This window comes from Oncorhynchus mykiss, chromosome 10 (genome assembly GCF_057628025.1).
Source record: "Oncorhynchus mykiss isolate SJ-2025 chromosome 10, ASM5762802v1, whole genome shotgun sequence".
NCBI classification, from domain to species: domain Eukaryota; kingdom Metazoa; phylum Chordata; class Actinopteri; order Salmoniformes; family Salmonidae; genus Oncorhynchus; species Oncorhynchus mykiss.
The window spans coordinates 47817665-47841405 of NC_143031.1; the positions used below are offsets into that span (position 1 = coordinate 47817665).

At 39.4% G+C, this 23741-nt stretch overlaps 1 protein-coding gene across 2 annotated transcripts in view; it reads left to right on the forward strand.

The window, feature by feature from the left end:
- The window catches only part of LOC110533130 (neurexin-2), a 442565-nt gene that overhangs the window by 65263 nt on the left and 353561 nt on the right, over positions 1-23741 (forward strand). The gene's annotated exons all lie outside the window — the stretch shown is intronic.

The following is a 23741-nucleotide window of genomic DNA, read 5'->3' on the forward strand; positions in this document are numbered from 1 at the left end:
CAGTGTGTGAGGTCAAAATATGTCAACAAACAAGCTCTGGTGGCAAAACGTTTTAGAACGTTTGAAGCATGCTGGTTTTCACAGTATTTTACTGTTATTTCGTGATGAGCTAAAGCTGCAGCATGAGGGGAGTAGAGCCTTATAAAATCTGTGATACGGAGAACGCGGATGGAATCATGGAATCCAGACAATAAAACGGAATTCAACAACGTATTGAACTTAGCAGGGAATCAACTAAATGTATTGAAGAAAATAATAATAATTTGGCCAAATTTATCATAAGACATGAACAGAATGCATTAGTGATTCGTATTTTCTGAAACTTTCTGAAATGGCAACAAGAATTCTCCATGTGTGTGAATGTGGGCAGTGATGCTAAAGAAAAATCTTCCAGTAGATTGAAAGGCTTTCCCAAAAAACCTTCTCAATTATTTGCATCAATCCAGTGGGTATTTGTTTTGCAATCTGTACTATTTAAATGACATTTTTTACCATTTAGCAGATCGACTTAAATTACTATCACACTTGCGGTACAAAAACACACTAGGTGCACACTGGATTTAAAGGGAACCTAAAATGTTGTAGTCTCCTGATTTAGTTAGAACATCCAATTTAGTTGTTTTTCTATTTTTTTTTTTTAAATGTGTGCATTTGAGAGTGAAACCCTGAAAAAATGGGTGAACAGAAACCTGGAAAACAAAACGGAGAAAACAGAATTTGGCAAAATATAAAACTGAATTTTTTAAGGCCCTAGGGGAGAAATGGTCTACAATGCTGGCCATAACATAATTTTTCATTTTGACGTTTCTGAAGTGATATTTGGCTGTATAGGCCTTTATGTAAAGACAAGTAACTAGCCATAATGAGGTTTGTTTTGAGAAAAGTCAGCTACCCTTGTAAGCTAGCTAAATCTAGTTAAATTTCTCTCACAATTATAAAGCCAACAAAATGCTAATAAAAACAGCATATTATTGACCTAAAAGGATAGCTGTGTTAGCCCTGTCGCTAGCTTATCCAGGGTCAGTTATACATAGAGCAACCGTGTACTGTCTATCTATGGGAACAACTGCAACCTTTTTGCAAGCAACATTGCTAAAATTAATAAAATGTATTGATGAAAGTATTCATACCCCTTATTCCATATTTTCTTGTTACACCGTGAATTCAAAATGGATTCAATAGAAAACAATCTCACCCATCTACACTCAATACCCCTTAATGACAAAGTGAAAACATGCTTTTAGACAATTTTGCAAATGTATTGAGAACAAAATACAGAAATATCTAATGTACATACAGTGGTTGCTCCACTAAAAGTTTTGCGATTATGCTGCGGTACTTGGAGGTAATTTGTGATTTAGTACAGTACCCTGCGTCACCACATCATTTCTCCAGACCAGCGCAAGGGGGAGATAGAGCACCGACTATGCTTTTGGGTCCTACTGTGTCTCTAACTGACAATGAATGGGCGACATAAACCTAAATAGAAACTGATAATTGTGCACAACTTCAGTATTACTTACTAAAACTGTTGTTACACTAAGGTTTTTATTATTTTATTTTGTTAGGATTATTTTGATCTTACTGTAGTACTGTAGCCTACTCCTGACCAGTCACGTTGTACAAAGCCTGAGTGGCGCAATGGTCTAAGACACTGTATAGCAAGCTGTGTTGCTACAAACGCTGGTTCAATACCTGGGATGGCCTCAACTGGGAGATGACTGTAGGGTTTTGGTTTCTCTCCCACTAAAAACAGAAGTAAATCATTCTAAATAACAAATTAGTATGGCGCTGACTAAGGAAATGTTCCCGCTGTTCTTAGTGCCAGTCTGCACTTTCAAACTAATAATGGCATCTTTATGCTTTCGTTAATAAAATTATAAAAATAGTCTTTCAAAACGGCGATGTTTATTTAGTTATGGATCCATAACGAATTACTATGGGAATACATATCACTGAATTACAGCAATATTGGAACAAAGTTGTTTAATGAAAAATACTATTTCAAGCACACATGGTCACGTTGTACAGCGCCATTATGGCTAATAGCAGGTAGCTGGACAATACACCTGCCTAGGGGTAGAATTCTATCGTCAAATGTATTTCTTAGTTAGGTTGGCTGTATCACAACCGACCATGATTGGTTGCAATTTCAGTTTAATCCACCAGAAAAGACAAAACAAATAATATAACAAAAAGTATTATTATGCATCACATCCGACCGTGATTGGGAGTCCCATAGGGCGGCGCACAATTGGCCCAGCATTTTTCTCCCTCTAAAAACAGATATACATTTTTGGGCCTTTACAAATATTATTTTGGCCTTTTCAGATTACAATCGCTCACTTTATTAAAAACAAAAGAACCTCCGAAATATCGTTATATTATCGAGTTGATGGCACGGTCGTATAGCGGCACCTACATAAAGCTGAGTGAGTCACTCATTTGTGACTTTGGATCAAAATAAATAAGTACCAACATTCTTTCTGATAGTCTTTAATAAATACTTTTTTTTGTTATCCTGACCTGGACACCATGTACAGTATTATAATAGCCCATTATGGCCTATTAGCAGGACAATATACCTTTGCCAAAACCTCTCTGTATTTTGATACTTTGTGGATGGGGCCTCCCCAGTGGTGCAGCTGGCTAAGTCACCGCATAGCAATGCAAAATGCGTTGCTACAGATTCCCGCACCGGCCATCACTGGGAGACCCATGAGGCGGCTTTTGTTTTCAATTTAGAATGCTCCAGTCCTCTATATTTAATTATTGCCTGAGAGACGTGTCATATTTTTCGATATACTGTGGGCCTACCGTAGGCGACATGAGTCTCAATAGTGTTGAGTAATGTGCTGATAAAAGTGGTGTAGGTCTTATTTAAAGAGCATACTGAAGATAGAAGCAATAGGATTTGAAGGAATAGCTATAACTATTTTAGCACCGTTTCGCGCTGCTCTGAGACAAACATGGGGAACTCCGGTCTCCCGCGTGCCCGCACAACACGGGGATTCTTTAGCTAAATAGCCCAGTACTGTAGCCTACTCCTGACTGTCATGTTGTACAGCGCCATATTTTCCGTTCCATCCTAACGGAAACCCAGAGGGTTTTTCGTTTTTCTTGGAATAGAATCACCATAATATTAATCAAATTAATTAAGCAACATTTCTTATCAGTCCCATATACTAATGTTAAAGGTTTTAAATTCTCTAGTACAACCACTATTGAACGCAATCAAATGCTTCTCAAAGATGCCCTCTGGTGGTCAAACTAGCACTAACTAGCATTAATGGTATCAGTGGTTGGCACGTGCCATAGAATTCTGCGGCACCACGCAAGCTGTGCTGCAGTACGCTGCAACTTTTAAAGGACGAACCACTAAGTATTCACACCCCTGAGTCAATACATGTTAGAATCACATTTGGCAGTGATTACAGTTGCGAGGCTTTCTGGGTAAGTCTCTAAGAGCTTTCCACACATGGATTGTACAATATTTGCACATTATTCTTAAAAAAAATATTAAAGTCTCTCAAGTTGATTGTTGATCATTGCAACACAGCCATTTTCAAACCTTGACATAGGTTTTGTCTCCCAGTGTTTGTTGGAAAGCAGACTGAAACAGGTTTTCCTCTATAATTTTGTTTGTGCTTAGCTCGATTCCATTTATTTTTATGATAAAATCCTCCCTTGTCCTTGTCGATGACAAAGATACCCATAACATGATGCAGCCACCACCATGCTTGAGAATATGAACAGTGGTGCTGAGTGATGTGTTCTGTTGGATTTGCCCCAAACATAACGCTTTATATTCAGGATATAAAGTTAACTTTTATTTTAGTGCCCTAATTGCAAACAGGATGCATGTTTTTGGAATATTTTTTATTCTGTACAAGCGTCCTTCTTTTCACTCTGTAGTTTGGCCTCATGGTGTAATCCCTGAGCGGTTTCCTTCCTGTACGGTAACTGGGTTATGTATCTTTGTAGTGACTGGGTCTATTGATACACCATCCATGCTCAAAGGGATATTCAATGTCTCTTTTTTTTTTTATACCCATCTACCAATAGGTGCCCTTCTTTGTCAGGCATTGGAAAACCTCCCTGGTATTTGTGCTTGAATCTGTGTTTGAAATTCTGCTCCACTGAGGGACCTTACAGATAATTGTATATGTGGGGTACAGAGATTAGGTAGTCATTCAAAAATCATATTAAACACTATTATTGCACATAGAGTGAGTCCATGAAACGTATTATGCAACTTGTTAAGCAATTTATCTAGGTTTGCCATAAACAAGGGGTTGAATACTTATTGACTCAAGACATTTCAGCTTTTCATTTTAATTATACTGAACAAAAATATAAACGCAACATGTAAAGTGTTGGTTTCATGAGCTGAAATAAAAGATTGCAGTATTTTTCCATACGCACCAAAAGCTTATTTCTCTCAAATTTTGTGCACAAATTTCTTTACATTCTTGTTATTGAACATTTCTCCTTTTTCAAGATAATCCATCCACCTGACAGGTGTGGCATATCAAGAAGTTGATTAAACATCATGATCGTTACACAGGTGTACTTTGTGCTGGGGACAATTCAAGGCCACTCTAAAATGTGCAGTTTTTTGTCACACAACACAATGCCACAGATGTCTCAAGTTGAGGGAACATGCAATTGGCATGCTGACTGCAGGAATGTCCACCAGAGTTGTTGCCAGATCATTTCATGTTAATTTCTCTACCATAAGCTGCCTCCAATGTCGTTTTAGAGACACAACCGCAGACTATGTTTAACTACGCCAGCCCAGGACCTCCACATCCGTCTTCTTCACCTGCTGGATTGTCTGAGACCAGCCACGCAGACAGCTGATGAAACTGAGTATTTATGTCTGTTAAAGCTCTTTTGTGGGGAAAAATGTAATCTAATAGGCAGGGCCTGGCTCCCCAGTGGGTGGGCCTGGCCTAATGAATTTGTTTAAATTCACTGATTTCCTTATTTGAACTGTAACTCAGTAAAGTCAGTGAAATTGTTGCATTTTTATTTTTGTTCAGTATAATTTTTTTTAAATACCTAAAAACATAACTCAATTTTGACATTATGGGGTATTGTGTGTAGGCCAGCCATTTTAAATTCAGATTGTGGAAAAAGTCAAGGAGTATGAAAACTTTATGAAGGCACTGAATACATCAGTGTATTGGTATCATTTTAACTTGAAATTGTATTGCTCTACATGTAAACAACAGATTCCCATAAGGCCAGTAGTGCTGTATGGCGACGCATGCCACATGATACGCTTGCCAAATGGATCTACATAGCTGATATACTGTGAGAGAGACAATCACATAAAACAGATCTTAGAAATAGACAAAAAGGCAATCTTCATTTGAGAATACAACACAGACAGAACCCAACCCCGTCCTCTCTTAATTGCAGGAGTGGGATTAATCCATATTGAGACGAGCTCATTTTTGATTAACAGTTTAACAATTAAAACACGTTTAAACATTTTCCTGCCAAAGAATCAACACTACATCACTTCAAAATATGCAAATAAGCTAACTCGTATATAGAGATGAAGCATTTTAGTCTAAACAACAACAGATAATTGAGGAGTAACAAGTAGGTTATCATTACTAAAGCATCATTTTAGATGAACAAACAAAACTCCATACCAGTGGTGGCCAACCTTGCTCCACCCATCCCTGATCAACTGGGTGAGCAGACTTCTATTCCAGCCCAGCAATAGCACACTTGATTATCAACTCATTAGGTTTGATAAGTTGAATCAGGTGTGTTATTGCTGGGCTGAAACAGAACCCTGCACACCCAGCAGACCTCCACCAGCAGGGTTGACCTACTCCAAATGTAATTGGTTTATACAAAAAGACAGTTAATGTATACAACATTTGGTAACATAGGTAGGCCTACACATATTACCCATGGCATATAGGTTATATATATCGTCTCTTGGGACATTCATTGGGACCTCTCTCTTCATCTGAAAACAGGCTTTCACAGGATTCCGTGTGCGAGGACCGGAAACATCAGAAAGAAGTAGGCCTCATTATACTTAAATTAGACAGCATTGAATATGCATTATGTTGCTATTATCTCTCTGTCCTCAAAGTTATCCCCTCTAGGGACTGGAACTGAAGGATCCTTTCATAATGTCCTCCTACAAAATGACCGGCCCTGTCCAGCAGCCTAAACTCTCTCTTTATTGACAGCTGGAGCTGGCCGTTATCTACAAATGCATTTGGAGACTGTGTATTTCATTTACAATAGCTAGCAAGCTAGTAAGCTAGCTGATGACAGTGTGTAAAGCTAGCCAGCGGCTCAGTTGAGTTAACCGACAAAGTAGCCTACTCTAGCCAGCTAGCTAAATGTAGTTATTTACTTGAAAATGTTCTAACACCACCACTGTTTTTTGGGTCCTTACAAAAAACAAAATAACGGTCAATCTTTCAGATTTTGGGGTCGGTAGCAATGCACAGCCAGCAGTCAGGAGGACGCGTGGAGATGAGGCAAAAAGTGTGTATGTCATCAGAGCGGTTTAGCACGTGTTGTGACCTTTTGACTTTACCTGTGTAATTTATTTTCAATATATAAATATAAATCACAGACTGTCAGCCACACTTGATAACGTGAAAGCTAGGATGTGGATCTAGCACACGCAACAACTCTCTCTACTATATGTGTCCTACATGGATGGGGAAACGGTGACGACCATAACAGACAGACATCCCTTCTACGGGCGTGTGGGGGGAGGGTTCTTGAAATGTAGTGGACCATTCAACACGTTTTTGCAATACATAATTCTCCAGACCTCCAATGCGAGGCATGACAACAACGCGATTTTGGAGGTATGGCAACACAAGACTATCTGATACTAGATATTTGCTACTGTAGGAACAGAATACTGTAACATGTTGAAACTTAATGACATTTCAGCCATAGACTGTATGCTCAGCTCAGAGCGATCAATAAAACCCAGGGCCAAGTGGTTCCATGTTAAAGTAGAACATGGCCATGGCTGTCATTCGCTGCCTGCATCAGGTTTACAAAACCCTCTCCCACTACCTCCATGCTTCCCTTGGTTTTTTGAGTCACAGAGCGCTTCTGTGTGAGCTGATGCTGCAGTCCTTTTTTCTTTCTAAATAGAGATCTATAGAATACCAATGTGGTGTCACACTTTGACTGCAGATAATATTTATCCTTCTATCAAGTATAAAACATTGGGCAAGCCAAAAGGTCAGAGAGAAAGAGATAAGATGTAAGAACTATTACTAAACTAAATGTATTATTTGTACATTTCTTATATCTGCTGAATTCCGACAGAGTGCAAAGGAGCGAAGATTTGTCCCTTAGAAAAGGGATTCTGGAATTTGTAATCAGAAAGCACAGCATTGATTTTCACTGCTACGCAGACGATACACAACTTTCCATCTCTGTGTACATTTTTAGTTCCACAGATAAAGTATTAGACTGTATTAGTTATTTAAATACTTGGATGGTTCAAAACTTCCTCCAGCTAAATCAAGACAAGACCGAGGTACTTATTATTGGAGCCGAAGCACAGAGAGAATCTGGCTGCACATTTTAGTTAACAGGCAATGTTATCATTTTAGATTCTGAATTCAATTTCAAATCGCACACTAGGAATGTGACCAAAATAGCTTTTTACCACCTGAGGAACATTGCCAAGGTGCGGACGTTTCTCTCTCAGGATGATACAGAGAAACTCATCCATGCTTTAATTACAAGCAGGCTTCACTACTGTAATGCTCTCCTGTCTGGTCTACCCAAGAAAGCCATTGGTCAACTGCAAAACATACAGAATGGTGCAGCACGGGTATTGACCAAGACCAGATGGAGAGCACACATTACACCGGTTTTACGGTCTCTGCACTGGCTGACTGAGTTTTAAAATACATGTGAAGATTCTACTATGGTTTTTAAACCAATCCACGATTGTGCACCCAAATACATATCAGACATGCTTTTGAGTTATCTACCCAGTAGATCCCTCAGGTCCTCTGTCGCTGGCCTTTTAACCATCCCAAAGCCTAGGACCAAGAGGCATGGAGAGGCAGCCTTTAGTTACTATGCCACTTGCCTCTGAAATAGCCTGCCAGAGAACCTGAGGGGGAGCTCAAACTGTGGACATGTTCATACTGAACAAAAATATAAATGCAACATGCAACAATTGCAAAGATTTTACTGAGTTACAGTTCATATAAGGAAAATCAGTCAATTGAAATAAATTAATGAGGCCCTAATCTATGGATTTCACATGACTGGGCAGGGGTGCAGCCATGGATGGGCCTTGGAGAGCAGAGGCCCACCCACTTGGCAGCAAAGCCCACCCACTGGGGAGCCAGGCCCAGCCAATCAGAATTCGTTTTTCCCTAGAATGAGTTTTTACAGACCATGATCATGCTGTTTAATCAGCGTCTTGATATGCCACACCTTTTTTTTTTCTTTTTTCGTATGGACAATTTCTGGGATTTTTTTTTATTTCGGCTCATGAAATATGGGACAAACACTTCATGTTGCATTTGTATTTTTGTTCAGTGTAAAAGGGATCTTAAAACACACCTTTTTAGCTTTGTTGCCCCTTAAGTGTTGGGTGCTTTTTTAGTGTACGTTTTTGTTGTTAATCTTTTGTTTTTTATCTTCTTATGTTATTTGAAATAAGAAGTTCTGTTTTTATTTTCATATATATACAGTGGGGCAAAAAGGTATTTAGTCAGCCACCAATTGTGCAAGTTCTCCCACTTAAAAAGATGAGAGGCCTGTAATTTTCATCATAGGTACACTTCAACTATGACAGACAAAATGACAAAAAAAAATCCAGAAAATCACATTGTAGGATTTTGTATGAATTTATTTGCAAATTATGGTGGGAAATACAGTGCCTTGTGAAAGTATTCGGCCCCCTTGAACTTTGCGACCTTTTGCCACATTTCAGGCTTCAAACATAAAGATATAAAACTGTATTTTTTTGTGAAGAATCAACAACAAGTGGGACACAATCATGAAGTGGAACGACATTTATTGGCTATTTCAAACTTTTTTAACAAATCAAAAACTGAAAAATTGGCCGTGCAAAATTATTCAGCCCCTTTACTTTCAGTGCAGCAAACTCTCTCCAGAAGTTCAGTGAGGATCTCTGAATGATCCAATGTTGACCTAAATGACTAATGATGATAAATACAATCCACCTGTGTGTAATCAAGTCTCTGTATAAATGCACCTGTACTGTGATAGTCTCAGAGGTCCGTTTTAAGCGCAGAGAGCATCATGAAGAACAAGGAACACACCAGGGAGGTCCGAGATACTGTTGTGAAGAAGTTTAAAGCTGGATTTGGATACAACAAGATTTCCCAAGCTTTAAACATCCCAAGGAGCACTGTGCAAGCGATAATATTGAAATGGAAGGAGTATCAGACCACTGCAAATCTACCAAGACCTGGCCGTCCCTCTAAACGTTCAGCTCATACAAGGAGAAGACTGATCAGAGTTGCAGCCAAGAGGCCCATGATCACTCTGGATGAACTGCAGAGATCTACAGCTGAGGTGGGAGACTCTGTCCATAGGACAACAATCAGTCGTATATTGCACAAATCTGGCCTTTATGGAAGAGTGGCAAGAAGAAAGCCATTTCTTAAAGATATCCATAAAAAGTGTTGTTTAAAGTTTGCGACAAGCCACCTGGGAGACACACCAAACATGTGGAAGAAGGTGCTCTGGTCAGATGAAAACAAAATTGAACTTTTTGGCAACAATGCAAAACGTTATGTTTGGCGTAAAAGCAACACAGCTCATCACCCTGAACACACCGTCCCCACTGTCAAACATGGTGGTGGCAGCATCATGGTTTGGGCCTGCTTTTCTTCAGCAGGGACAGGGAAGATGGTTAAAATTGATGGGAAGATGGATGGAGCCAAATACAGGACCATTCTGGAAAAAAACCTGATGGAGTCTGCAAAAGACCTGAGAATGGGACGGAGATTTGTCTTCCAACAAGACAATGATCCAAAACATAAAGCAAAATCTACAATGGAATGGTTCAAAAATAAACATATCCAGGTGTTAGAATGGCCAAGTCAAAGTCCAGACCTGAATCCAATCGAGAATCTGTGGAAATAACTGAAAACTGCTGTTCACAAATGCTCTCCATCCAACCTCACAGCGCTCGAGCTGTTTTGCAAGGAGGAATGGGAAAAAATGTCAGTCTCTCGATGTGCAAAACTGATAGAGACATACCCCAAGCGACTTACAGCTGTAATCGCAGCAAAAGGTGGCGCTACAAAGTATTAACTTAAGGGGGCTGAATAATTTTGCATGCCCAATTTTTCAGTTTTTGATTTGTTAAAAAAGTTTGAAATATCCAATAAATGTCGTTCCACTTCATGATTGTGTCCCACTTGTTGTTGATTCTTCACAAAAAAATACAGTTTTATATCTTTATGTTTGAAGCCTGAAATGTGGCAAAAGGTCGCAAAGTTCAAGGGGGCCGAATACTTTCGCAAGGCACTGTAAGTATTTCGTCACCTAAAAACAAGCAAGATTTCTTGCTCTCACAGACCTGTAACGTCTTCTTTAAGAGGCTCCTCTGTCCTCCACTCATTACCTGTATTAATGGCACCTGTTTGAACTTGTTATCAGTATAAAACACACCTGTCCACAACCTCAAACAGTCACACTCCAAACTCCACTATGGCCAAGACCAAAGAGCTGTCAAAGGACACCAGAAACAGAATTGTAGACCTGCACCAGGCTGAGAAGACTGAATCTGCAATAGGTAAGCAGCTTGGTTTGAAGAAATCAACTGTGGGAGCAATTATTAGGAAATGGAAGACATACAAGACCACTGATAATCTCCCTCGATCTGGGGTTCCACGCAAGATCTCACCCCGTGGGGTCAAAATGATCACAAGAACGGTGAGCAAAAATCCCAGAACCTCATGGGGGGACCTAGTGAATGACCTGTAGAGAGCTGGGACCAAAGTAACAAAGCCTACCATCAGTAACACACTACGCCGCCAGTGACTCAAATCCTGCAATGCCAGACGTGTCCCCCTGCTTAAGCCAGTACATGTCCAGACCGTCTGAAGTTTGCTAGAGAGCTTTTGGATGATCCAGAAGAAGATTAGGAGAATGTCATATGGTCAGATGAAACCAAAATATAACTTTTTGGTTAAAACTCAACTCGTCGTGTTTGGAGGACAAAGAATGCTGAGTTGCATCCAAAGAACACCATACCTACTGTAAAGCATGGGGGTGGAAACATCATGCTTTGGGGCTGTTTTTCTGCAAAGGGACCAGGACGACTGATCCTTGTAAAGGAAAGAATGAATGGGGCCATGTATCGTGAGATTTTGAGTGAAAACCTTCCATCAGCAAGGGCATTGAAGATGAAACGTGGCTGGGTCTTTCAGCATGACAATGATCCCAAACACACCGCTCGGGCAACGAAGGAGTGGCTTCGTAAGAAGCATTTCAAGGTCCTGGAGTGGCCTAGCCTGTCTCCAGATCTCAACCCCATAGAAAATCTTTGGAGGGAGTTGAAAGTCCGTGTTGCCCAGCAACAGCCCCAAAATATCACTGCTCTAGAGGAGATCTGCATGGAGGAATGGGCCAAAATACCAGCAACAGAAAACGTTTGACCTCTGTCATTGCCAGCAAAGGGTATATAACAAAGTATTGAGATAAACTTTTGTTATTGACCAAATACTTATTTTCCACCATAATTTGCAAATAAATTCATAAAACATCCTACAATGTGATTTTCCTGATTTTTTTTTTCTCATTTTGTCTGTCATAGTTGAAGTGTACCTATGATTAAAATTACAGGCCTCTCTCATCTTTTTAAGTGGGAGAACTTGCACAATTGGTGGCTGATTAAATACTTTTTTGCCCCACTATATATATATATATATATATATATATATATATATATATATATATATATTATTTTTTTTTTCTTCCTGTGAAGCACATTGCTTTGCATTCATGTCTGAAATGAGGTATATAAATAGCTTGATTTGATTTGACCATTCCAAGAAAACGCAACTGTCAAGAAGAAACATGACCACGTGGTCAGAAAAAGGCCTCCTTGGCTTAGTCAACACTCTCAGGTGAATCTGGACTACCTTTTACCCCCAAAGCCAAGCGGAGTGTCAGAATCAATTACAGCGCTTCTCCCCAGAGCGGGGATGTAGGCCAGGGCCATAAATCAGTCTGCCAGACGTAAGTCTACCTCTAACACACACGTCATTTGCCAGCCAATCCAGGGAATGGGAATGCACTCATGTACTCTGATGCAAAGACATGGGGAATATGTAGGCCTGCTCTGCACCCATTCAAATCAACTCATTCTGTTTCGACATCATTTCTGATACACTGCTGACATTGCTCTACTGTAGGCAGAGCCGATCAAAACCTTTTTTGAGCTCCTGGCAACTCTTGAGTAGTATTATTTACCGTACCAGTCAAAATTTTCGATACACCTACTCATTCAAGGGTTTGTCTTTATTTTTACTGTTTTTTTACATTGTAGAATAATAGTGAAGACATCAAAACTATGAAATAACACATGGAATCATGTAGTAACTAAAAAAGTGTTAAACAGATTCTTCAAAGTAGTCACCCTTTGCCTTGATGACAGCTTTGCACACTCTTGGAATTCTCTCAACCAGCTTCACCTGGAATGCTTTTCCAACAGTCTTGAAGGAGTTCCCACATATGCTGAGCACGTGTTGGCTGCTTTTCCTTCACTCTGCGGTCCAACTCATCCCAAACATCCCAATTTGGTTGAGGACGGGTGATTGTGGAGGCCAGGTCATCTGATGCAGCACTGCATCACTCTCCTTCTTGTTAAAATAGCACTTACACAGCCTGGAGGTGTGTTGGGTCATTGTCACGTTGAAAAATAAATGATAGTCCCACTAAGCGCAAACCAGATGGGATGGTGTATTGCTGCAGAATGCTGTGGTAGCCATGCTGTTTAAGTGTGTCTTGAATTCTTAATAAATTACAGTCACCAGCAAAGCACCTCCACATCATCACACCTCCTCCTCCATGCTTCACGGTGGGAACCACCTACTCTGTGTCTCACAAAGACACAACGGTTGGAACCCAAATTCTCAAATTTGACTCATAATGATTGATGATTTTTGCAACTGCACTTGAAGAAACTTTCAATATTTTTGAAACTTTCCGGATTGACTGACCTTCATGTCTTCATGTAATAATAAAGAAAAACCCTGGCATGAGTAGGTGTCAAAACTTTTGACTGGTACTGCATGTTAGAAGAGACCTGGGGGTTTTCAGGGATGTTGTATGCACAAACTGTTGATGTTCTAGAGGTTTTCTACCACAGCCAATCATTGGCACTTCTGCCGTATCCATTGGCTTTAAACAGTCGTAGTATAGACTGGAGGAAACATCAATAGAATACATAATTATAAGGGTAATAAGATAGTTTACTTGTTTTCTATCACCCCACTTCAAGGAATTTGGAATTTTATTTTATTTTTAACCCTATTAACTGTTGCTGAAGCAGCAGTTACTCTTCCTGGGGTGCTTCTATTGTGGCTTCAAACGATGCAGTTTAGTTATATGTATGGACCTGTGCTCACACGGGACACCATGATTGTAGGGCATTGTCCTCACACCAAATGTTTATATCATGTAGTATTTACTGTTATTTAGCATCTTCTTTTAAAATAGCCTGACTTCTGACAGCACCTTAAACCCATGTTCTCTCTGGCACTCGCCATCTTCTCCTTTAGATATGTGGTTGAGAAGAAACGAGCTCCCTGGAGAAACTTTCCTAGCTCAAACGCATAAATGGGTACGCGTCTAGCATTTATCTCATTCAATGAAAGGTGAATCCGATGTGCCTCAAAAGTCACTTTGAATTGAATACTAGATATGTGTCTAACGTCGGGTGTTGTTTTTGCATCCCTATTTCCTCAAGGTCATTCAGTGTTAGATTCTGGCTTTGTCTGCCTGCAGAAAATCAACCTGTATCACTTTTTTCCCCCCCAAATAGTTTATTGTAGCATGGCAGGGTTGCTTTTAAAACCAAGAAAGGGAAATTGTTGTTGCTATACGCTGACTCCACAGACCAGGGTGGTATGTTTTGATACTTCAGTAAACCTCTAGTTTGATGGATATTTGTGTACCCTGTAGCGCTGATCCGAGTAACCAAATAATTGTTTTCCAATGTGGTTGAACTCACTGATTGGAATACATGTTGTCTCCAGTGCGTGAGACACCCGTCCAACAAAATGACTGCCCGTTTGTGTTAACTTTTTTGGCCCTTCCTCTTTCTAAATGTTTAGAAATGCATAACACAATGCCTGACATGGTGTTGGCCCAGTTTGAACCCTAAATGTGCCTCTTGTAGTTGCCCTCCAACTCTCTCCAATGTTCTTTATTTGTAACCATAATGAGTTTTGCAGTGACAGAGAAATAGCTTGTTCAGGTTAAATTGGCTCCAGCATGGCCTTTACTAGTGATGGGGGGGGGGGGGGGGATTTATACATTTACATGTCGCAATATTATTTTGGACGATATCGATATTTTGTATTATTAGTTTTGCTGCTGTAGGTAGCGTTAGCTAGCGCTAGTCGGTTGTTCCTGCACCAAAACTTGGGTATTTTTAATCCTATAGCTTGTTCTTCTCCATGTTCTTTTAAAATAGTCAGCCAACATGTTTTCAACACTTTTGTATACACTACATGACCAAAAGGATGTGGACACCTGCTCGTGGACCATTTCATTCCAAAATCATGGGCATTAATATGGAGTTTGCTGCTAAAACAGCCTCCACTCTCCTGAGAAAGCTTCCCACTAGATATTGGAATATTGCTGTGGGGACTTTCTTCCATTCAGCCACGAGCATTTGTGAGGTTGGGCACTGATGTTTGGCAATTAGGCCTACCTTGCAGTCTGCATTTCAATTCATCCAAAGGTGTTTGATGGGGTTGAGGTCAGGGCTCTGTGCAGGCCAGTCAAGTTCTTCCACACAGACCTCAACACACCATTTGTGTATGGACCTCACTTTGTGCATGGGTTTCATGCTGAAACAGGAAAGAACCTTCCGCTAACTGGTGCCACGAAATTGGAAGCACAGAATTGTCTAGAATGACATTGTATGCTGTAGCTTTAAGATTTCCATTCACTGGAACTAAGGGGCATAGGCTGAACCATGAAAAACAGCCCCAGACCATTATTCCTCCTCCACTAAACTTTACAGTTGGCACTATGGCAGGTAGCGTTCTCCTGGCATCCGCCAAACCCAGATTTGTCTGTCGTGATTCATCCCTCCAGAGAACGCTTTTCCACTGTTCCAGAGTCCAATGGCAGAGAGCTTTTCAACACTCCAGCCGACGCTTGGCATTGCCCATTTCATGAAGCTCCCGATGAACAGTTCTTGGGGCTGACGTTGCTTCCGGAGGCAGTTTGGAACTTGGAAGTGAGTGTTTCAACCGAGGACACTCTGCGGTCCTGTTCTGTGAGCTTGTGTGACCAACCACTTTGCGGCTGAGCCGTTGTTGCTCCTAGAAGTTTCCACTTCACAATAACAGCACGTACAGTTGACTGGGGAAGCTCTAACAGGGCAGAAATTTGAAAGGTGGCATCCTATGATGGCGCCACGTTGAAAGTAACTGAGCTCTGCAGTAAGGCCATTCTACTGCCAATGTTAGTCTATGGATGTTGCATGGCGGTGTGCTCGATTTTATACACCTGTCTGCAACAGGTGTGGCTGAAATAGCCAAATCCACTAATTTGAAGAGGTGTCCACATACTTTTGTATATATAGTGTACCTGACTGCTCAAAACTAATTTTCTCATGCTCTTGATTGTCTCTCTGGAGCAAACATATAGTGAGCAATGTGTTTGGAACATCAAACCGCAATAAAATTGCGGGTTTCGAATCTCAAATACATATAGAATCATGAGAATCGCAATTCGGCCCTCCTTTCTTCAGCATTTGATTGTTTGCGTCTGTTGGGTCTATTCATTTTGATCACAATCGTTTCCATTTACTCAGTGTGCCTATCCTGAATATTCATATCTCACTTCTATTTCTCTCTCTTATTTCCAATTAAAACTGAAGCATATGACTATTTTATGGCATTTATTGCCAACTGTCATTTTTCTCTGTTTTTCTTCTTCCAGAGCGAATGGTATTTTCATCTGCCACATTTTCTGTGTTCTGCCACTCAAAAGCTTCACTTCTTTATTGTCTGTAAACATTAGACGTTTGACCATGAGGGCCTCACTTTCTTCTAGTTTTTATTTTATCGCCTAATCAAAATGCTTGCGAATTATCTTGTAATAATATCTTGGTTATCAAAGATGTCAGACTTGATGCTGCACTCGAGCTGTACTAGATCCATGAAGTGGGTTACACTTAAAAAGAAGGGGAAATGCCTCTATCTCATTGTGTGAGAGCTTGGAACACAGGAGCCCTGAATTGTGATTCTAGCCCTAGAATATATTACACAGCTGAGTCATAGGACTTTAATTTGCTCAGGACTTAATAATTCTCCTAGCTATTTATGGAGGTTTTTTTCATTTTTTTCCAGAACAGAACACTGTAAACATTAGTTGGACCACATTCAGTTCAGATTATTTATCACAAACCTTGTCACTGAATGATGTGTCAGTTTGTCACGTCTATTTCCTGTCCGTCTGAAAGTGAAGTTACGCTCTGGGCTGATGAAAGTGGAGTTTCACGAACTTCAAAGTCACTTGTCATCCTGTAATTCTATAGTTTAGTCTGATCAATAATAGCCATTTTGGTCAGTATAACATTTGACTATAATGTTGAGGGAGATCAGTCATTATCCTGGGACATCAGTTAACCTCACCTGTATCTGACCCTGTGTAGTCTTTCATGATTTATAGTGACAGTTGGCCTTGCTCTGAAATATGCTCCCTGACAGAGAGGTTGTCTGTTTGAAGGACAGTGTATATGGACTGTATTCTCTCTGAATATGTTCTCCTTCCTTTCAAGTGAGGTTACACACAGCCACATTATTACATTTTAATCACAATTTGGGGAAATTGAATTAACCTTCCTCAAGCTGTTGTGAAACCGATATTTCTCTCCGAATACATTTCAGATTTGCATTCAATCCAATCCCCTGGTCTATAAAACAGGAAACGATTCCCGAGGGGGATCAAGAATGGTCCACCACCCAAAGGGCAACTCGACACAACTGTGTAACTCGATACCAGGAAAGTTTTCCTAATGTTTGGTATGCTCAGTGTATAGCCTCTTTATGGGTAAGCAGCATAGATTCCTTTTAGCACCAGGATCTTGACACAACGCTTTCCTCTCAGCCTCTTTCCACTCGTCATCATGACGGCGGCGCCGTCGCCAAAGAGAAAGTGGAATTCTGAGTTACCCAGCACCAAGGCAAAGCACAGCCTTGACTCCCACCTTCCCTCCCTCAACTCTGACATCCGCCCCGCAGACACTTATTACTTGGCGGTCTAGGGCTTTTCAGGCTTCATTACACACTAGGCCTGTGTGTAGCTGTTTTTTTTTTTGCCGTTTGTAGATCAGACGGGAAGTGAGCTGTTGTGGGCTCAGATCTCTGTGGCCACGACTTCAGCGGTATTACTCATAAATTACCAGAGGTGAATGGGGATTGAAGGTAATGTGGAATTTTAACCGTTGGGCCTCTTCCAAACCGTTGAGAGACTTTATTAGGTGTCCCCTCCTGCCTTTAGGGGATAGTTTATTTCATCATTACCTCCATTTATGTTTGGACCTTCTTATTTGTAGCACGGATCATCTCCATGTTCACTTTCCTGTAACATTTCATTATATGCAATTATGCAGATACCTTTGTCGTGTGTGCGCGTATGCATGTCAATGGCGGGCTGCCCATTCCATTGTGAATCAGTGTCAGTGCATCGTTATCTCTGTTTGGCTTGTAATTTTGTCGTCTGTGCTTGTAATCACGTAATTATACATTGGTAGGTTATGTTATGGTATTTATAGGCTTGACTGAATCATATATCACAACATAAAGCTGCAACATTCCTGGAACACCATGTCCTGTTTTCATAATGCAAATCGTCTCATATAAACGTGCCTCATTCAAAGCCGAGATATCCTATACAATCTACATGTGGGGATAATGTGTCATGCGTAGATGTAATAGGTGGCAGGGAAGTCAGGCGCAGGAGAGTCAAATTGAGTGTAAAATGGAGTATTTTAATAAAGTCCACGGAGTATGCTCCATAACACTAAATGTACATAAACATGGGTACAAGGACCCGACGCACACCTATACAACAATCACACTACACTGACAATAAAACAATCTCTGACAAAGACATGAGGGGAAACAGAGGGTTAAATACACAACAGGTAATGAATGGGATTGAAAACAGGTGTATGGGAAGACAAGACAAAACCAATGGAAAATGAAAAAAGGATCAATGATGGCTAGAAGACCGGTGACGTCGAACGCCGAGCACCGCCCGAACAAGGAGAGGCAACGACTTCGGCAGCAGTCGTGACATAATGTGCTATGATCCTCTGACAAATCTGCTTTAGTAGAGCAATGTCATCCGTCATTACAGCAAATATCAGTTAAAACAGACGATTGTAGTATTTCAAAGAGATGCCTTACTGTACTGAACAAAAATTTAAACGCAACATGTAAAGTGTGGGTCCCATGTTTCATAAACTGAAGAAAAAAATTCCTGACATTTTCCATATGACCAAAAAGCTTATTTCTCTCAAATTGTGTGCACAAATTTGTTTACATCCCTGTTAGTGAGCATTTCTCCTTTGCCAAGGTAGTCCATCCACCTGACAGGTGTGGCATATCAAAAATCTAATTAAACAGCATGATCATTACACAGGTACACCTTGTGCTGGGGCCACTTTAAAACATGCAGTTTTGTCACACAACACAATGCCACAGATGTGTCAAGTTTTGAGGGAGTGTGCAATTGGCATGCTGACTGCAGGAATGTCCACCAGAGCTGTTGTAAGATAATTGAATGTTCAACAAGGGCACAGGGGTGCTTTTGTTGGGAAATATCATTTTGTTGGGGAAAAACTCATTCTGATCGGTTGGGCCTGGCTCCCCGGAGGGTGGCCTGGCTGCCAAGTGGGTGGGCCTGGCTGCCAATTGGGTGGGCCTATGCTCTTCAATGCCCACTCATGGCTGCACCCCTGCCCAGTCATGTGAAATACATAGATCAGGGCCCAAATAATTTATTTAAATTGACTGATTTCCTTATATGAACTGTAACTCAGTAAAATATTTGAAATTGTTGCATGTTGCATTTATATTTTTGTTTAGTATAGACGTGATATTGTATAGATTAGAAAGATCTGGAGAGGGCTACTGTATGTGTTGTAATTAGAGAGGCTACTGTATGTGTTGTAATTAGAGAGGTCTACTGTGTATGTGTTGTAATTAGAGTCCTACTGTGTTTGTGTTTTAATAAGAGGCTACTGTATGTGTTATAATTAGAGACTACTGTATGTGTTATAATTAGAGAGGCTACTGTATGTGTTGTAATTAGAGAGGCTACTGTATGTGTTGTAATTAGAGAGGCGACTGAATGTGTTATAATTAGAGAGGCTACTGAATGTGTTGTAATTAGAGAGGCTACTGTATGTGTTGTAATTAGAGGTTACTGTATGTGTTGTAATTAGAGAGGCTACTGAATGTGTTATAATTAGAGAGGCTACTGAATGTGTTGTAATTAGAGAGGCTACTCAGTGTTATATTTAGAGAGGCTACTGAATGTGTTGTAATTAGAGAGGCTACTCAGTGTTATAATTAGAGAGGCTACTATACGTGTTTTAATTAGAGAGGCTACTGAATGTGTTATAATTAGAAAGGTTACTGTATGTGTTGTAATTAGAGAGGCTACTGCATGTGTTGCAATTAGAGAGGCTACTGTATGATTTATATTCATAGAGGCTACTGTATGTGTTATATTTAGAGAGGTTTCTGTATGTGTTGTAATTAGAGTCCTACTGTATGTGTTGTAATTAGAGGCTACTGTATGTGTTGTATTTAGAGGCTACTGTATGTGTTGTAATTAGAGAGGCTACTAAATGTGTTGTAATTAGAGAAGCTACTGTATTTTTTGTAATTAGAGGCTACTCTGTGTTATAATTAGAGAGGATACTGTATGTGTTATAATTAGAGAGGCTACTCTGTGTTATAATTAGAGAAGCTACTGTATGTGTTGTCATGAGAGGCCTACTGTATGTGTTATAATTAGAGAGGTTACTGTATGTGTTGTAATTAGAGAGGAAACTGTATGTGTTATAATTAGAGAGGCTACTGAATGTGTTATAATTAGAGATACTACTGAATGCGTTATAATTAGAGAGGCTACTCAGTGTTATAATTAGAGAGGCTACTCAGTGTTGCAATTAGAGAGGCTACTGAATGTGTTATAATTAGAGAGGCTACTGAATGTGTTATAATTAGAGAGGTTACTGTATATGTTGTAATTAGAGAGGCTACTGTATGAGTTATATTCATAGAGGCTACTGTATGTGTTATATTTAGAGAGGTTACTGTATGTGTTGTAATTAGAGTCCTACTGTATGTGTTGTAATTAGAGAGGCTACTGAATGTGTTATAATTAGAGAGGCTACTGAATGTGTTGTAATTAGAGAGGCTACTCAGTGTTATATTTAGAGAGGCTACTGAATGTGTTGTAATTAGAGAGGCTACTCAGTGTTATAATTAGAGAGGCTACTATACGTGTTTTAATTAGAGAGGCTACTGAATGTGTTATAATTAGAAAGGTTACTGTATGTGTTGTAATTAGAGAGGCTACTGCATGTGTTGCAATTAGAGAGGCTACTGTATGATTTATATTCATAGAGGCTACTGTATGTGTTATATTTAGAGAGGTTTCTGTATGTGTTGTAATTAGAGTCCTACTGTATGTGTTGTAATTAGAGGCTACTGTATGTGTTGTATTTAGAGGCTACTGTATGTGTTGTAATTAGAGAGGCTACTAAATGTGTTGTAATTAGAGAAGCTACTGTATTTTTTGTAATTAGAGGCTACTCTGTGTTATAATTAGAGAGGATACTGTATGTGTTATAATTAGAGAGGCTACTCTGTGTTATAATTAGAGAAGCTACTGTATGTGTTGTCATGAGAGGCCTACTGTATGTGTTATAATTAGAGAGGTTACTGTATGTGTTGTAATTAGAGAGGAAACTGTATGTGTTATAATTAGAGAGGCTACTGAATGTGTTATAATTAGAGATACTACTGAATGCGTTATAATTAGAGAGGCTACTCAGTGTTATAATTAGAGAGGCTACTCAGTGTTGCAATTAGAGAGGCTACTGAATGTGTTATAATTAGAGAGGCTACTGAATGTGTTATAATTAGAGAGGTTACTGTATATGTTGTAATTAGAGAGGCTACTGTATGAGTTATATTCATAGAGGCTACTGTATGTGTTATATTTAGAGAGGTTACTGTATGTGTTGTAATTAGAGTCCTACTGTATGTGTTGTAATTAGAGGCTACTGTATGTGTTATATTGAGAGGCTACTGTATGTGTTATAATTAGAGGCTACTGTATGTGTTGTAATTAGAGAGGCTACTAAATGTGTTGTAATTAGAGAAGCTACTGTATTTGTTGTAATTAGAGAGGCTACTGTATGTGTTATATTTAGAGAGGTTACTGTATGTGCTGTAATTAGAGAGGTTTCTGTATGTGTTGTAATTAGAGTCCTACTGTATGTGTTGTAATTAGAGGCTACTGTATGTGTTATATTGAGAGGCTACTGAATGCGTTATAATTAGAGAGGCTACTCTGTATAATAATTAGAGGCTACTGTATGTTTTGTAATTAGAGGCTACTGTATGTGCTGTAATTATATGCTACTGTTTGTGTTGTAATTAGAGTTCTACTGTATGTGTTGTAATTAGCAAGGTTACTGTATGTGTTGTAATTAGAGACTACTGTATGTGTTATAGTTAGAGGTTCATGTATGTGTTGTAATTAGAGAGGCTACTAAATGTGTTGTAATTAGAGAGGCTACTCTGTGTTATAATTAGAGAAGCTACTGTATGTGTTGTCATGAGAGAGTCTACTGTATGTGTTGTAATTAGAGAGGTTACTGTATGTGTTGTAATTAGAGGTTACTGTATGTGTTATATTTAGAGGCTACTGTATGTGTTATGTGTATGTTGTAATTAGAGAGGCAACTGAATGTGTTATAAATAGAGAGACTACTCTGTGTTTTAATTAGAGGCTACTGTATGTGTTATAATCAGAGAGGCTACTCTGTGTTATAATTAGAGTGGCTACTCTGTGTTATAATTAGAGAAGCTACTGTATGTGTTGTCATGAGAGGCTTACTGTATGTGTTATAATTAGAGGCTACTGTATGTGTTGTAATTAGAGTGGCTACTGTATGTGTTAAAATTAGAGAGGCTACTTTATGTGTTATAATTAGAGAGGCTACTGTATGTGTTATAATTAGAGCGGCTACTCTGTGTTGTAATTAGAGATGCTACTGTATGTGTTATAATTTCAGAGGCTACTGTGTGTTATAATCAGGGAGACTACTGTATGTGTTATAATTAGAGATGCTACTGTATGTGTTGTAATTAGAGGCTACTCTATGTGTTGTAATTAGAGAGGCTACTGTATGTGTTGTAATTAGAGGCTACTGTATGTGTTGTAATTAGAGTGGCTACTGTATGTGTTGTAATTAGAGGCTATTGTATGTGTTGTAATTCGAGAGGCCTACAATATGTGTTGTAATGGGAGACCTACTGTATGTGTTGTAATTAGAGAGGCTACTGTATGTCTTGTAATTAGAGGCTACTGTATGTGTTGTAATTAGAGCCTACTGTATGTGTTGTAATTAGAGGCTACTGTTTGTGTTGTAATTAGAGAGGCTACTGTATGTGTTGTAATGAAGCCTACTGTATTTGTTGTAATTAGTCTACTGTATGTGTTGTAATTAGCAAGGTTACTGTATGTGTTGTAATTAGAGAGGCTACTGTATGTGTTGCAATTATAGGATACTGTATGTGTTGTAATTAGAGGCTACTGTATGTGTTGTAATTAGAGGCTACTGTATGTGTTGTAATTAGAGGCCTACTATATGTGTTGTAATGGGAGATCTACTGCATGTGTTGTAATTAGAGGCTACTGTATGTGTTGTAATTAGAGAGGCTACTGTATGTGTTGTAATTAGAGAGGCTACTGTATGTGTTGTAATTAGAGGCTACTCTGTGTTATAATTAGAGAGGCTACTGTCTGTGTTGTAATTAGAGAGGCTACTGAATGTGTTATAATTACAGAGGCTACTGTATGTGTTGTAATTAGAGGCCTACTGTATGTGTTATAATTAGAGAGGAAACTGTATGTGTTATAATTAGAGAGGCTACTGTATGTGTTATAATTAGAGAGGCTACTGAATGGGTTATAATTAGAGATGCTACTGAATGTGTTATAATTAGAGGCGACTCTGTGTTATAATTAGAGGCTACTGTGTGTTTTGTAATTAGAGGCTACTGTATGAGCTGTAATTATATGCTACTGTATGTGTTTGTAATTAGAGAGGCTACTGTATGTGTTGTAATTAGAGAGTCTACTGTATGTTTTGTAATTAGAGAGGTTACTGTATGTGTTATATTTAGAGGCTACTGTATGTGTTATATGTATGTTGTAATTAGAGAGTCTACTGTATA